The sequence below is a fragment of the Aricia agestis genome, chromosome 2, assembly GCF_905147365.1.
Source record: "Aricia agestis chromosome 2, ilAriAges1.1, whole genome shotgun sequence".
NCBI classification, from domain to species: domain Eukaryota; kingdom Metazoa; phylum Arthropoda; class Insecta; order Lepidoptera; family Lycaenidae; genus Aricia; species Aricia agestis.
In genome coordinates this window covers 21770038-21787710 of record NC_056407.1, presented here as the reverse complement: position 1 = coordinate 21787710, position 17673 = coordinate 21770038, and the positions used below count along the sequence as shown (strand labels likewise).

General features: G+C 34.6%; 1 protein-coding gene across 2 annotated transcripts in view; it reads right to left on the bottom strand.

Annotated features, from left to right (window-relative positions):
• LOC121739958 (anaphase-promoting complex subunit 11-like) overlaps positions 1 to 17673 on the bottom strand; it is a 36019-nt gene that overhangs the window by 10338 nt on the left and 8008 nt on the right. The window lies entirely within an intron of this gene.

Sequence of the window (17673 nt, the reverse complement as noted above, 5' to 3'; positions counted from 1 at the left end):
CGATCACGCAAGATAATTATGCCTTAGCCCGCATACGCATACTCCGATTTGCATAGCCTCAGAAGATGGCGGTCTAGTAAGGTGTTGGTTAATGACTGAAGTGGATTTCATTCGTAGGATGTAGAGTGGACACCAAGATTGGTCTACATGTAAAAGTTTTAAAAGCGCAGAAATGCTAGCTAGAAATTTCAAAATGGGAAAATTAGGAACGCAAATATGCTATTATATTTTGGGAAAGAAAATACACGCTTAAACGACATTAAATGTTAATAAAAATAATAAATAAACGATCAGTGCAAACCAATCCTAATGTTGGTACTAACGAATAACGATATATGTAATAATATAGTTTTTCACACTTGGCAACATAGAGATGGGTGTGAATATAGTCCATGCATGACGAATAAAATAGGTTATATAAATATTTACTTTAGCTTTATGATCTGTTTTTATTATTTCCAAACATTTTACAAATCCACATACAGCAATCACATCAGTGTAACAAGTTAGCAAATAACACGCAAGCCCTAAAATAAAGTTTTTTTTTATGAAACGGTTTTAAACATGAGCAATGATAATTCATGTGGATATGAAATAAAAATCATCAAGGCATTATCGCAAGTGATGCATGCTGTGTTAGGTTTGACCTTCGAAGACTACAAGAATTGACCCTATTTGAATTTGACCCTAGAAGAATTGAAGACCCTACATGATGTCAGCAATCAATACAAACAAGGCTAATCGGTCAATGATATCATAATCTTCGGATTACGTAAAAACGTCAGCGTCACGGAAGCCAACGATTTTGTAATCAAAAAGCCCTGTATGGGACTAAAGAATGTTGTGACGTAGTCATGTAAAAAAATAAGTCTAATGGCCAAGTGCGAAAAATGTAAAATTATAGTCTAATAGCCAAGTGCGAGTCGGATTTGCGCACGAAGGGTTCCGTAGCGTTATAGAGCGAAAGTAGGCAAAAATTGTTTTTTTTTGTATACAATAAAAAAATACTTATTAACTAGAATAGAAGTTAAGGTACAAACGCATTACCACATGGAAAATAATGGTGACCCAACAAATATAACCAGATTGATCAAATGAACAAAAGCTCATTTGATTAAAAGTACATAATATATCAGAAAAAGAGTCGAACATAATCGATTTCCAAAACTGCTGGAATCTGAGAAAACTGCGTTTGAGGTCATAATGGCTATTTATATTTATGGACTAATAAAGTATATCAATAAAATGTCGATAAAATAAATTATATTTCAAACTATGTTGCAACAATGAAAGCCACAAACGTAAATTACACTAGAACTAATGTTTTTATAATTGGCATATTCAAATGTATTCAAAGTTGCGCTTACCGAATCAGATCTCTACAAAGTGCGCAATAGGCAATTTTTTTTTATGAAATAAGGGGGCAAACGAGCAAACGGGTCACCTGATGGAAAGCAACTTCCGTCGCCCATGGACACTCGCAGCATCAGAAGAGCTGCAGGTGCGTTGCCAGCCTTTAAAGGGGTAACAGGGGAGGGTAGGGAAGGGAATTAAAGGGGAGGGTGAGGAAGGAAATAGGGGAGGGAAGGGAAGGGAAAAGGGTAGGGGATTGGGCCTCCGGTAAACTCACTCACTCGGCGAAACACAGCGCAAGCGCTGTTTCACGCCGGTTTTCTGTGAGGACGTTGTATTTCTCCGGTCGAGCCGGCCCATTCGTGCCGAAGCATGGCTCTCCCACGTCAAATATGAGAAATCTTAAGAGGATACACCAGGGGCTAGAGAAATGACAAAAAAGTCGTGTAATATCTATAGCTGTCTCTCTTACCTCAAGCCTATACCGCAGAACGCTATAGAGACAATAGCAGAAAATCAACGATTCGTTGTCCCCTAATTCCTTCTCCAAAACTTCACCGATTTAAGTACTTTTTTCATTAAAGACTAAAGAAAGGCCTGAGCTGTGTTTCTATGTTTTAGTTTTTTTTGTATAATCTAGCCAAATCTGTTTTCTGGATGTTTGAACACAGCGGAAATACTGGCCATTTTTTTGGGTTTTTGAACGTTCATATCTTACGAGCTTTTGCCCGCGGCTTCGCTCGCGTTAAGAAGGATTATTATATACAAACTTTCATCCCCTATTTCAACCCCTTGGAGTTGGAATTGATCAAAATCCATTCTTAGCGGATGCCTATACGTCGTAACATCTACCTGCATGCCAAATTTCAGCCCGATCCGTCCAGTGGTTTGGGCTGTGCGTTGATAGATCACTATGTCAATCAGTCAGTCAGTCACCCTTGAGTTTTATATATATAGATTTAATAATTAAATTATGAAAAAAAAAAAGAAAACATAGGGACATTGTATTAGTGGCCGTAGATATTCAGGGAAAAAATTATAACTCTACTAGCATTATCCAGGGAGGAAACAGGGGACAATGTTTGTATGGAAAAAAGGGCGGTGTGGACTCCTCTTAACACTCGTACGAGTAGATATACAGGGTGTAACACAACAAACTGATAACTGATAATACTATAGGGTGTGGAATGTGTATGTGCCCATATTATATTATGTAGAGTTTACTGTAAAGGTAGCAACCACAACGCTGAAAGATTTGACTTCTATCTTCCTATGAGAAATGTCATCAATTTGTCCACACAAATTCACACAATCGTTTAAAAAAAATCTCTTTAATTGCTGCTACTTTTACAGTGCACTTTATACGAAGCACTCATACACGACATTAACAATATTTTTTTGTTACACTTGTTGTTGTATAAGTAATACTTTCTTATTTAATTGGTAAACAATTTTCATCTTTTACTTATTATATCAGTAAAATATCACAATTTTCTCACTACTGGATAGAGCTCTTTAGATGATTGCGGAATTCCTTCACATTTTCTCGGTTTGACCTCTGCTCTTTCGACATCTACTTTGTGGTTATTACGTGACTAAACACAACAAATTACCCTTATACTCGTGGTACAGTATAGGATTACCTTTTAGCCCAATTTTAATAGAGCTAGGATACAAAGTTCATACTACTATATGAGTAGAATTGAAGGAAATTGAAATGAAGCTAAAAGTAGACTAATTTTTTTTCGGTCTTGTCCTAGGTTGACAAGATTGAATCTTTAGATCAAAGAATTTCTTGGGAACAAGACTCTTTTGCCTTGTGCCAATTCAGAAACAAATTATAACCGTATGTTGAGTAAGATCAAAAAAAAATAATGTTGGAATTGTTCCTACTAGTATTTGTATCTACAATTTATAATGATCAATATTTTTGTTTGATCAGAACTATCAGCACACAAAAATTTACACTAGAGAAAATAAGAACATAGCATGAAACATTTGAGGCTTATTATGAAGTAGAAACAGCGAACGATAAATATCAACCTAATGGTAGCAAAATAGTACCTTCAGAAAACCGTTTCGTCGTGATCACGCTATTATTTCTTGCGTTAGGCTTCAAAGATCTCATGCAATTGGACAATACAAACATTACCCGAAGGTATGTATTACCTTTCGTTTTTGTTGTAATATAGTTCCATTTGTATATTTGCACATTAACTGCACAATAAAGGTCATACATAATCTCACCTCTATTAATTTACCACAATGTATAGAGGTCCCTAGATATACAGACTATTGTAGGCGGTAGGCTTACATAATGGAAGTCTTATTGTCAAACCTGGATGTAACGTGCATTATAAAGGGTTGATCTATTTCATCAGTGATGACAGTTAATTGACTATAATAGTAAGAGCAGATTATATAATCAGTAAAACTAAAAAAAAAAACAAGGCGGTGGCCGGTTTCATTGAAACCAGGCCTGGTGTGTGCGCAGTACACAAGAGCACTCTTAGACGAACAACATTTTTATTTGCGAAACTCACTCTCTTCTTGCAACTGCATGTTTCTGTCTGTAGTCTCTTAATATTTTATAACAAGGAGCAAATTCAGGTTAATGTGATTTACTTCACCTATTAGGTACTGACATTTGCACATTGCATACGTGCCACATCTCCATTCTCCACACAGAAGCTTGAAGCAAGAAGTTGATTAATGACATAATAAGTATAATTTTTGATGCACCTTACAAAATTGTACTTGTCGTTAAACCTAACATAGATTAAGAAACTAACACCGACAACATACTAATTACCGCCACAATTATCGCGGACAACACTTTTGCAACGTGTATTTAGACCATTCGTGTGCTTTTTAAACTTAGAATACAGAATTGAATGAAAAGTGTTTTTGTAATATTTTACGTAACTAGGTACACTGATGAGTATCGTAGTTTTTCTTGTAATTTTCAGTTTCAACTACCTTCATTCAAAAAGAATCTAAAGCTCTTTTGTAAGATGTAAATAAAATAATTCGGAAAGAACCACATAAAGACAAATGTAAACTTTATATGATCATTGCATAATAATTTTTCTCATAGCTTAGCGTTATCAATAAAAATCTTGTATTCGTGTTCCCAAAATATATTGGACTTTTATGCTTATCTTTAGAATCCAATATGGCTGAAACACGATGCGTCACGTCTAACGCCATTACAGTTATAGGGTTTCCATGACAAGCCTAAATTAAACTGCTTTCGAATATAAAAGTGGCCATAATGGTACAAAGTAGCGGTTTACATAAATAAGGCCCTTGAGTGAGTAAATATGGACATTTATGTAACGTTATCAGGATTATATCACAAAAAAGTAATAGCGAAAAGAACACTTAAGATTTTTGACAAGGTAAAGGTAGTATTTTCTGGTCACGTTGTATACAAGAAAATACAATATTTTTAACTGCTACGTTTTCAATTACAACTCTTTTATTTGATGCTCCATCTATGAACAAAATAAGTTTTATATAACGCCGTCTTTGCATAATGTTATGGTGTAGTAGTAGCCATACCTGATGCTCTTTTTCTCGTGCTAGTAACTGGTAGGTACTATGAGACACGACGCGGACATGGATTTACAAATTACGACATACATAATTACAGATTTGAAGGTATAGTTTACCTCTATTGGTATAATCCAATGAATGTCCTTCACAAAACTGTAAATAAATATTTACGCGAGGTTAACTTCGATTGGGCAGAACCAAAGATAGATAATTATAACCAAAGATAGATATTAATAAGAAACAAAATGAGCCTTGTAGGAGACGATTAGTAACAAATAAGCGATGTAAATCCAATCCTTTGTAAATTGACGTATCGCGCCCGCGTCTTGTGCGGTGTGATGGGACTTTAATTCGTCAGTGGCGAGCAATGAGTAGCGTTATGTCACAATGGCTAAGAGGTTGATGCCCCTTCATTGATTGCCCGTTTATTTCCTTGTGGAGCTCCCCTTGCAACCTTTAAACGATTGACCATACCTTACATAGACGATGCATTTACAATATTAATACGAAACGAAATTGAATAACAAGTTAAAAGTATAAATTAAATTAGTGGTAGCTCAAGAGACCAAAATTTCAAAATACATATTCGTCTTATTCCAAGGAATAAGACGAATATTTTCAAATTTTGGTTCAATTGCCAGCCCTGGATGTTTTAAAAACGAAAAAGAGTCACCTAATGAGTTTCGCATCCCTGTTACGTCAACAGATTGTCGCTGAGTTAACGGCGCGGCGCCGATGACCGACTTTATTTATAGTCGATGCGGTTAGTTAGATCAAAACGCAGTTATAATGTGTTGGTTTTAGACGAGTAAATCTCTACAGAATACAAGACAGCGAATATGCGAGAAACAATGGTATGTAAATGTAAAGAAAAATTTCGTGAAACTATTTTAAACAGGGATCGTATTGTCTGTTTACTCGTGCATAATGAAAAAACCAATTTCATGGTACATTTGTTTGACCGTGAAGGAGCGTCGCTTTCATCATTGATGGTGACATTTCGTTTGATCCAGTTATAGGGCTGACGTAACAACGCTGGGTGTCGTCTGCTATTAATACCGGTGCGTGTACAGGACTGCGTAACTTAGGGCTGCTACACCCAAAATTTGTAGCAAATTACGTACTTTAGACAAAATTACACAAAAGGATCTACTAGTTTTTGAACTGATACTAAACATCAGCTATACATAGCATTTATTGTTTAATGCATTGCGATCATCTATATAATTATATAAAAATGGATTTTCAATTGTATTAGTAACGCTAAAACTGGAAAGCGGCTGAACGGATTGCGCTAATTTTAGTCTTGAAATATTCGTAGAAGTCCAGGGAAGGTTATAAAGTGACACGAAGTTCACTGGGACAGCTAGTATTTGATATTTCATCTTTTAAGCTAAACATTAATAAACATTTAATTGTCTCTGGACTCTGAAGTCTGGACACTCTTAGTACCTTTCGACAATAATATTGTATACAATAGTATTTACTATTTCAAGACAAGATTTTTGGACAGCCCTAAGCACCTGATATAGGAACTGATTTATGAAAGCTGCTCGGAACTAATTATGCATCATAAGTGAGAAAGAAAAGTTAACTAGTCTAATAGGCGTAAAAGTTTAAAAAGATTTGGAATTTGTTTTGTTTATGAGACAGTGTTAAGAAAAAGGTACCATCGAGGAAATTGATTCCTAGGCAGTTGACAGACCAACGCCATTTGGTCGGATCATGTCAATTCAATGTTAATTGTGATTTGTCGGCTGGGTTTGACGTAACGCTACTAAACTTTGTAGGTCTCCCATCTGCCTAGGAATCAACTTCTCTGATAGGACATTACTTAAAAGCTAAATGCAGTCGTTTAAATATACCGTTTTATTTTCACCAACGCATATCTTAAGTGCATTTACTTGAAATTTACTTCGCCTCGCTACAGGAAGGGCTTTAATTTTGACAGGTAGCCCCGCCTTAATCAACGTGCCTCAAAGTTTCCCTTCAGGAAAGCCTTTTACATTATACAGAACAAGTTTAGGGTTCACCGCCTTGATTTCGTATAAACTGATTACCACAATGAATATGAAAATTTTCGTAACAAAATTAGAGTTTTGTTCACGTTTTCGGCGTTGAGGTACGAAAACTTACTGAGCAAAATTTTTTGGATTCTAAAAAGTGAAAAAAAAAACCGACTGAATATCACTAGTCACTATCAAAGGCTAGAAAATATCTGCGACAAGCACACGTTTAAGATGCGCTAAGCAAGGAAAGAAATATGACTTTAAAACCAGACATAGGCGCAAGGCTAAAAGAAAATCTCTGACATGGAAACACACGTCTCAAATGCACCAGTTCAATTATTCCGATCTAGCGAGCACGACTGAGAGCTGAGGCCTAGATCCAGATCTCCCAGGCTGCCAACGCGGATGTGTCCGAGTGACATTATAAAGAATACGGGTTAAACAGCTATGATTAATGTTAATTAATGATCTTTACTGGTTGCTAGCCGACAGTTAGAAATGTGAAAGTGATCTAGACAAATTAGTTTTGAGACCTAGATTCGGAAGAAAATAGAAGACAGGTTATTTTTGGGTGTAAATCGAAAACGACGTGGAAGATAACACGATAAAGCACACAGTGATATAGAATAAAGAAATGCTGATACTTCTACTATTGTCGTAATTCAACAAGGCTTGCCCATGATTTTTAACTAACAGAGTAAAAAATTTAATATTCATTTGTATTACGATATTTACGTCAGAGTTACATCCTATCGAATCTACAAATAACAAAAACATCAAAGGAGTTACTTACTTGATGTTGCGAGAAGGCGTTACATAGGTTAGGGTATCCGGGAAGCGAATCTTATTAAAACATTCCGGTAGTTTAGGAATCATATTATAATTTACAGATATTATTAATCAATAATGTAGTGCAAGAATAACAGTAATCATAAGAATAAGTTAAATTAAAAATTAGGATGCAAAACTGCTCATGTTTCTAATTTTGGTAAATAAATTACGTAACATAATATCCAAAATAGATGCAAATTACGTGTTAAACGTAATTATATATCCAAAATAGATGTATACAAACAAATAGGTAACTAAATAAGGTGCGTAAAGAAAGCACTTGTCCCTTTCACATGGCTGCACATAGCTGTACCGACAAACGGCGTGGGAGCCCCTGGCCAAACACATAGAAAGTTGCTTGTTTTGGTCGCTATAATGTTATCACAACAATATCCAATCTACGGCACGCCGCTCGCCGAAATGTGAACAATGACGCATGGAAATCAATCAAAGTCAAAAAAGTTTGTAATTAATTTGAGAATTTGAACAGAGAGTTTGGTCCAAACAACGAGACATAAAATTCACAACTTTGACATTCAATTTCAAGTTTTGTGAGAGAAAGAATTTCCATTCTGTCTTTTACAAAACTTGAAATTACCGTAAAACTAACACTATACCTACCTCAGTATAGTGTCAGTTTAAGGGGAAGATATTAGTTATCTACAGAAAGTGGTAGAACAGAATAAATCTTAGGTTAAGCTACTTTATCATACGTATTACACTCAAGAAGATACTACTACAAATCTTATTAAATGAATATTAATAACTAATAAGTAATAACTAATAACATAACCAAAAAATGGAGTAAAAAATTATAATGTATCTCATAAACATTTTTCTATGAATAATGATCTTAGATTGTATCAGGAAATCTTTTACGGTATGGTAAAACCATAAAAAGCGAACATCCGCTATTAAAAATTCCGAGACCAAACCATTTTGACTTTATGTGTCGTTTTTCACCAATTTAGAAAATCTTGACTTCCGTGATCTTATGTTAATTTTCATCACTGGCACATCATGGTATTATGCAATATATTTAAATATTGGTATACCTATGATCCCTTTTACATAATTCAAGCCGCACAAAATTTATTTAAAATACTAACTTTTCAGTTACTCAACCATTGATGATTTTGAGATAAAGTACCCATGCAAAAAACTTACAAAACAGGCAATTCACAGTTCACTGCATGTTACTTAAAAACAATAGACTTTTTAACAACAATGATAAATGTACAGTAAACGGCAAAGGTCATTGTGCAATACAGCCAGTTGATGGCAAAATACATTAGACTTAGGTCTAAGACAATAGAGGAACCCCGACAGTCCATTACCATTAAAAAGTAAGTGTAACATCCGGCCACAAGATGTTCCGGTTGAAAAGAACTTGGCGGTGTCACTTTACTTAAAATGTACCACACGTCGCAGGAGTAAAAAATCTTGACACGTGTTTTGACGTTGACAGTTTCTATTAACGACGCATTTGAGGTTATGTTTACATGAACTTTCCAAAATTGAAATTTAAAAATGGTAGTTTATAAAAGAAGAAGAATTAAGAATTAATTCATTGGGAACAATGTCCCAACTCCCAAAGACTAGAAGGTTGCGATGAATCAATTTTCGTAGCTGAGGCAACAAAATAACAAGTTCCTACTTTGCAAATGAGGCCAGAGTTTATAGTAATATTTCAAACAAACTCAATTAATAAAAGGAACGTAAGTGTGGGATGCAAATTATGACAAGGACTTCAAGGTTGTGACTGTGCTAACTTGCAGCACTAGCACACACTAACGACAATGTTAAGTTATTACTTTTATTAAAAGGATCTCCACGAATCAATTTCAAAAAAAGGATAATTTTGCAGAGAAATTTATGAATATTAAATAAAATACATATATGGGAAGGATTAGAAACATAATAATAATTATTTTAAATAATAAAATTAATGTACAATCGAAGTAAAGTAAACCTCAAAATAAACAACGTGATTATTTACAGAAGAGAGTATAGTCAAAACCAATATGAAACAAATAGTTAAAAGATACATACTATTTTAACAACGCACCAAGATAGGTAAACATGGTTAAATAAAATCATAAGGTGTGGAGGTAAATAATATGAGAATATTTATAATACTACGTCAAGAGCGTGTTCTGAATCACTTAGCGTATAACAGGTTCCATTTAAATGCCTGTATAATGACATAAGTGTTCAGTACTACCTTTATATTTTGTACAATATCATTAATAGGCACCCACAGACGTAAAAAAAGTACGGACGTAATCTTCTCTAATCACGAGTGAAGCCTAGTAATGGCCGCCCGTGTAGGACGTGTGCGTGATATGAGGGTTGCCATATTTATATGTTTTTTTTTGCTTCAGAAATGTAAGCGGTTATTAAAGATGTCATAATGAAAATATTATTTTTATGACACTATAGATAGAAAAAAAACACATGTTATGTACAGAGAAGTATATTATTTACATAACATTATTAGTAATAATGATTATGTACAAACATTTACAATAATAAAATTATTACTAGCTATTTGACCGAGCTTTGCTCGGTATTCGATAAAACACGAATAAAATGACATTTTCTAAAAATAATTCCTAGCTAGACAGATTTTTCGCCCCCGAAACCTATATAAGAAACCTGTATACGAAAAGATATAAGATACTTAAGTCCCATAACCCGTTTCATCAAACAATCAAGTAATTTTAAATAAATAATGGCTTGTTAAATCAGTTAACGGTCTGTTAGAGCTATCGAGAGTTCTACCATGCGCTAACGTCAAATCAAATCACATAACATGGTGTTAAATTTATTCCTGGTCTAGAGGTCCATTCAATATTTTCATTCCTACTAGGTCTCAATGACGCTCGAGTGACTACACCAATAGCACCTTCCCTCCCCTACTACTGAAGGAAATCTAAGACAACAATTTTATCTATGGACGCTTCACACCACGTCAGTCTGACCCCGTGCTAAGTACCTGAAGGACTTGTGTTACGGGTACCAGACAACGGAAATATATTTAATACTGTTATACTATACATATATTTAAGATTTTTATTATATGATACACATATTTAATACACACCCATGACCCAGGAACTTTGAAAACTTTTTGTTCCGTCGGCAGGATTCGAACCCGCGACCCCCGGCTTGAAACACCGACAGCCCACCCACTGAGCCACAGAGGTCGTCAAACAACAGTTATATCCACTTTTGTAAATTAAGAAATTAATAGGGGTGTAGACTATTTTTAGGAAATGTATTTATTTTACAGATGTACCATTAAGGAAGTTGATTCCTATGCAACTGACAGACCAACGTTATTTGGTCGAATACTTATGTCAATTCAATGTTAATTGTGATCTGTCGGCTGGGTTTGACGTAACGCAACCAAACTACTTATGTCCCCGATTTGCATAGGAATCAACTTCTCTGATAGTACATAAGTATTTTGGTACACCTAAAAATATGTACTTATAAAAAATAAATACACTCTTATTTCAATAAAAAAAATCACTTATTAAATATAAAAAATATTATAAAGTTATTAAGTAAAATATGTCCATTTTCGGTAATTCTATAATACAAACTCTCAAAAAAACAATAATTTGTATTAGATTTCGTTTACTGTCTACACCCCTATTATTGTATTCCTGCCTAATTACTGGTCAATAGTATGCTAAATACTTACATGACACTAATAAAAGACAATAAAATTAATTATTTGATTATTTAAAAATAATTTAAAATTTTCCCCGGTTTGGGGAAAATTTCCCCACTTTGTTATGGACATTACTGACCTGTTGAAGTTGAATTAATATTTACATTATTTTATCAAAATACTTTAAAAATATGTTATCTTACCTATGAAATATTATTCCTTGATGTTTTTTGTGTAAGGTTGTATTGTTCTTGCACCATTTTACAACACAAGATGGCATATTTATTTTTATTTATGAATGACAAAGATGTGTCACCGCGATGCAGTCTAATTGCGTAATGGCGGTACGATCGGCTTATTACAGTGCTAGTGTTTGTGCAAGATGTGTACATATGATCGCCTGGGCTTATTAAGGGTGCTTCACTAATTTCTTAATGGCGATCCGTCCGTATTTTTTTTACGTCCGTGTAGGCACCATTATATTTTATTCTATTGTTAAATATCAAAAACACAAAAAGGTATATTTTGTCAATTTTTGAAACAGTACTTTTTAAGGTGAGTCTGAGTCCCATTTAAAGTTTATTAAAAGTCTTAAAAGACAAGATATTGTAGGCAAGGGGACAATAATTTTAACCGTTCAATATTTTAATAAAGTTCATAAAATTAAGGCTTGATAAGATTTCAATTATTTTCATTCGCAGCTATATTTACAAAGCACTTCGTATTCCAACAGACTTGGTATCAGTGACGTTTTTAGTCGTCAGTCGTCAGTCGTCAACATAACAATACAACAATTATCTTGTGCGCCGGCGCACGATGACACGTAAGCTTACGTGAGTCATTTCATCACCTAAAACTGCATGTTAATCTTCGTCATAAAAAAGCAATCATTGTTTTAGTAGGTATCTAGGCCTACGTCAAGGCATGAGATAAAGAATATATTTTTTTAAATAATGACAACAAATATACAAATGTTTAAAAAGAAGTTTTGAAAATCTTGAGCAGCCCTCGGTTATCTTCGATTTTCAAATGAAAATGATAGACGTAAAAAGAAAACGGACTATTCCATAAATAAACTAACGTAATTGACTCGATGTTCATTCTGCAGGTATGACCTTTGTGTTGGAGGTTAATGCTAGCCTAAAACAAGACAAAAGATATAAACCACGATCGGTGAAACCCTACTGAATAGGAACAAACCGAAGTTTAAATGAGATTAATGATTCCTAAGGATTCCTAACGGATGCAACAATAAACTTAATGCTTTTTATGTAACCAGGGAAAGAATCTATATTTGCACATGTCTACATAACTTGGTAACAATAGAAGTGATAAGACAAGCAAAAGTAGAGATCAATAATAAGTAATGAACTAACCAGTAATAACACACATTGGCTTCTTCCAAGCCATTGAGATTGTCTAAAACTATTTAAATAAATATGTAAGTATTTAATAAAATGTATACTTACTAACATTTATTTTCGAGTAATATGTTAAACAAAGGATAGTTATTTGTGAAAAAATCATCGTTTTAGACATCACATTGCAGGTGTTGCTTATCAAGCCGTGAGTGGATGAGTCAGTGTGGCATATTTCAAATATCTCGTATCTTACTTGAGTTTTAAAAATATAGTTTTTAAGAAACTACAGCTTGCTCATATTTTTAAATTATTTACATTATAATAATTAAAGAGAATACAACTATTCTGCATTAAAATTAAAATATTTAAAGTTAACTGTATAAAAATTTAAGTAGTAGTAGGTAGTAATTTGCAGTAAAAGTTGAAACTGCGTGAAAATTTCTGCATTCCTGTAATTGTTGCAAAAAGCACTAGGTCCGCTTTTACATTTAAAAGTGTGAATTATTATTTGAATGATGCATTATAGTTCGCACTTTTCTATAAAACAATGGAAGGCTGCGTAACTTAGAACTGAATTTCTTTACAAATTAAATTGCACTTATGTCGATTTAAAAATAAGAGCATTATTTTCAAACCTAAAGGAACTTCGCTATTAAATTTTTGTATAATATAATAAAAATTCTTTAATTAAAACTTTCTCTCGAAACACAAACAAAATATCTAATAAGCTTATAGCATCTTTCTCCCATTTGCTGTTCTCGGTCAAGCAATTAATATTATTAACGCCTATCAAGTATACGACCTCGATGTTTCAAAATACTAGTCACATGAATTTATTACAGAAGTGCAAGATAAATTAACTATTAAATGTGCAATTCAGTTTATACATAACACTTGCTCCTAAGCAATACGAAACCAATAAATACATAATTTGGTCAAATCGCAATACAGTCAAAAAGAAAGGCAAAATGCTTCGCAACCACAATCAATAGTATGTATTTTACCTCATGCAATATCAAGAAACGGAAATTAAAGATAATAAAAAGAACTAGAAGTTTGAGAAGAATTTTGTCTATAGTAAAGACGATTTTAAATAAATTACAAACGATTCAAGATTGAAAACAGGTACATGTGTTATAGAATTGAGACTTTAGCTCCATTCATCTTTAAATGGTACTAAAAAGTGAAACCAGATTGGTCGATGTGGAACATGGCTACATCTAAATTCGAAATAGCAGATAAACTAAAAAGGGCAAGCGATCCAGTGCGCAATCAGTTTTATTTGGGCAACGATAAATGGCGATAAACTAATGTACAACATCTGTTTTTCAAACTGCAAGCTCGTCTGTTGCAAGCGATATGTTCTAGTTATCTGAATTATGCTTTTAAACAAAAATTCAGCTATTTTTGTTTTTATTGCAGCATGCTGGTGAATTCAGAAATGTTAGGCAAGATCCTTAATAAAAGAATATTAGAAGTTAGTATGCGAATTAAAGATACGGATGACAACGATGAAATCATAATAAACGATTTGTATGACAAAAATGTGGTTAAAATAAATTTTGAGACAATGCATCAGATGATTAATGGATAAAAAGCAATACGAGCCTTACGCTTAGATAGGTTAGAGCTTAAACATATTCGGTCTTACCACAAAAGATCTAAACATCTATTGAACAGTTGTTTTGAGACCATTATGTACTGAATTTTTTTCTAATCAACTGTTCAACAGGTGTTTAAATCTTTTGTAGTAAGACCGGTTATGTCTATTATTATGAACCAGAATCCATATTAATACACATACAAAACCAGAAAAATCGTATTATATCTATTACAAACCATAATTAAATCATGAATGTCGACTTCTTTACCTTTCTGTCAGTATAACTCATTTTATATCCTCCCAAAACGTTCAACTAATTAAGATTTTACATTTCCGAGAAACCCAGATGGAAGAATACAAAAATAGACAAAAGCAGTTCTGTACGAATGTTTACTTAACTATTTTGGTCGCGGGAGTTCCAGATTTTTTAACGTATTTACTAAAGGTAAAGGATTCTAGCTATTATGTAATAAATAATATAATCTTAGTTTAGAACTTATATTGGGAGTTCATCGGTGACTACTATAAGCGAATGATGACAAGAAGCTCGGGGTATACACACCCTTACACAAGTCTGTCTAGCGTTAATAAATACAGCCACTGACCTCCATTATACAAGTACGCTGGACATAATATGATACCCACCTGCTTTTTGTGCCTATTTGAAGCGGAATCAGCGCCCCCAATGCGGGGGAAGAGAACTAAATTTGACGTACATTGCAAATGGCCGCTTAATCATTATTGGTTGTCAACACTAGCATTAGTTCCAAATACTCTCACTATTGCTATCAGCGCCAATATGGCGACTTTCAAACGTCATTTTTACGTCAGATTTAGTTCTCTCCCCCCGCATTGGGGGCGCTGATTCCGCTTCAAATAGGCACAAAAAATAGCTGTCATTTCAAAGGGTATCATAAGTCCAGCGTACTTGTATAATGGAGGTCAGTGAATACAGCTAATATTAACCGATTCAGTGCGGATGACACGGGAGCCATGTCATTTGAAAAACGATTGTACCTCCCTCAAATTACACTTTAGAAGGTTCTACTCTGAACAAAATCATCTTATTTTTCCACGTAGAACAAGCCTGAATTGAAAAAAAGTAGGGTCCGTCAACCTTTTTTAAAAGGTGCATTCATTGCGAATTATACGGCAGCCGCGTCTTATGGGTTTTTAACGTGTGGCGTATGACACGTGAGCCGTGTCATTTAAAAAGCGATTGTATCTCCCTCAAATTACACTTTAGAAGGTTCTACTCCGAACAAAACCGTCTAAATTTTCTACGTAAAACAAGCTTATAGGCTTCCTCTCTGAATTGAAAAAAGTAGGTGGTGTCTCCTTTTTTAGCCCACCGTACATTATCCGAAATTTCTGATCACAAAAATTCGGACGCCCGACGGCTAACTAACCGCCAGCTAACCTAATCGCCAGGTCTATGACAGAATAATGTAACTGCAACTTATAGGACTGGTACTGACTTCAAAATTATGAAGATTGAGAACAGAAATACCTACTGAGTACAGAATAAGAATTATTATTTAATACTTTTTAGTTCAGTTTAGAAAATTACTATTGTTTTTACCTTGGAAGTCGGTTTTAATTTTTTTGTTTAAAAATAATAATTTTACTCTTTTTAGTTATTCTTAAGGTTTTCTACACAGTTTTGGCGTTTTTTATTAACATAATTGTAACCAACACACCTTGGTAGCCATAACATTAAATTCGAATAATAGTATTATGCTTTAAAATAACAATTTTTTTTTTATGAAATAAGGGGGCAAACGAGCAAACGGGTCACCTGATGGAAAGCATCTTCCGTCGCCCATGGACACTCGCAGCATCAGAAGAGCTGCAGGTGCGTTGCCGGCCTTTAAGAGGGAATAGGGTAATAGGGGAGGGTAGGGATGGGAAGGGAATAGGGGAGGGTTTTCTGTGAGAACGTGGTATTTCTCCGGTCGAGCCGGCCCATTCCAAGCCCAAGCATGGCTCTCCCACGTATAATCGATACGTACGACGACACGTACGACGATATTAAAATCATTAGACAAACTACAGAATAATGATCAAAAACATCAGTCTGGATCTATAAGACTATGAAAAGTACTAATAACATGGTCATAATTTGATGATGCATGGTGTAGTGTTTATGATGATGTTTAATGTAATCAGCGAAACTCCCAAACACGTATCTATAAGGAATCAGGAGTTCTGTTCAGCACCTTCAGGACCGTGGTATACCATGGTGCAAAATTTTACTTTTTGGTAGCATAATATGATCAAAACACATCCCATAAAACCAAAATAACCATATGTTCCCATTTGATTTTCAAGAAGTCCCTTGGATTCCTCATGGTTCCCATCATCAGATCACCACTTTTGTGAACATGGTACCAACTCGGAACCGGATCAATCGGAACAAATACCCCATACAACAAAATAAAAATTTTGAAAATCGGTTCACAAACGGCGGAGTAATCGTTGAATACACCTCCTCTTTTTTGGAAGTCAGTTAAAAAAACTTAACAACGAACTTCTTTAAATTTATCTACGAACGTATTATTTACTTTGGAAACCCAGATCTATTTAATATAGGTAGGTACTCATTTTTCTAACTTTGAAACCTAGAAAAGGTTTGCAACATCTGAATAAAAAAACCGCTTACCTGCCATTTTCAGGTTTACTTAGTAAAACTACTCGAAATCAACTCAAAACAACGTAGCCTTCCGTCAACAACAATGGTTTGGTCTCAACTAAATAAATCAAGTTAATACAAGCGTAAAAACCAAAAAAAAACCATAAAGCTTTTTGAACGTGGCGGATGACACGGTAGCCGTGTCATCTACTTCTATGGCGTATGACACGGCTCACGTGTCACGGGAAAATTGTATGCCGCCACGACTGAAAGTCTTCAAAAAGGTGCGCCGCATTGAATCGGTTAAATGAATACTCTATACATATAATAATAATACTCCCCACACCGGTTTCGGTTCCAGGCATGTTACGCAGGAGTAGTTTTATAGTGCCCAAGTGTGTGCGCAGTACACAAGAGCACTCTCTCTTCCTTTCACTCTCATAACCCAGTGGGACGGAAGACCGACACGACTGGCGAGAGATCAGGCGCAGGACCGACTTTTTTTTTACATGCCCATCCGACGCATGGATCATCTTACTTTTCAGACAATCAAATGATCAGCCGGCATTGTCCTAACCAAACTTGGAAATAACATGTTTCTAACGCGGGATTCGAACCCACGACCTCCGGAGTCGAGAGCCGCG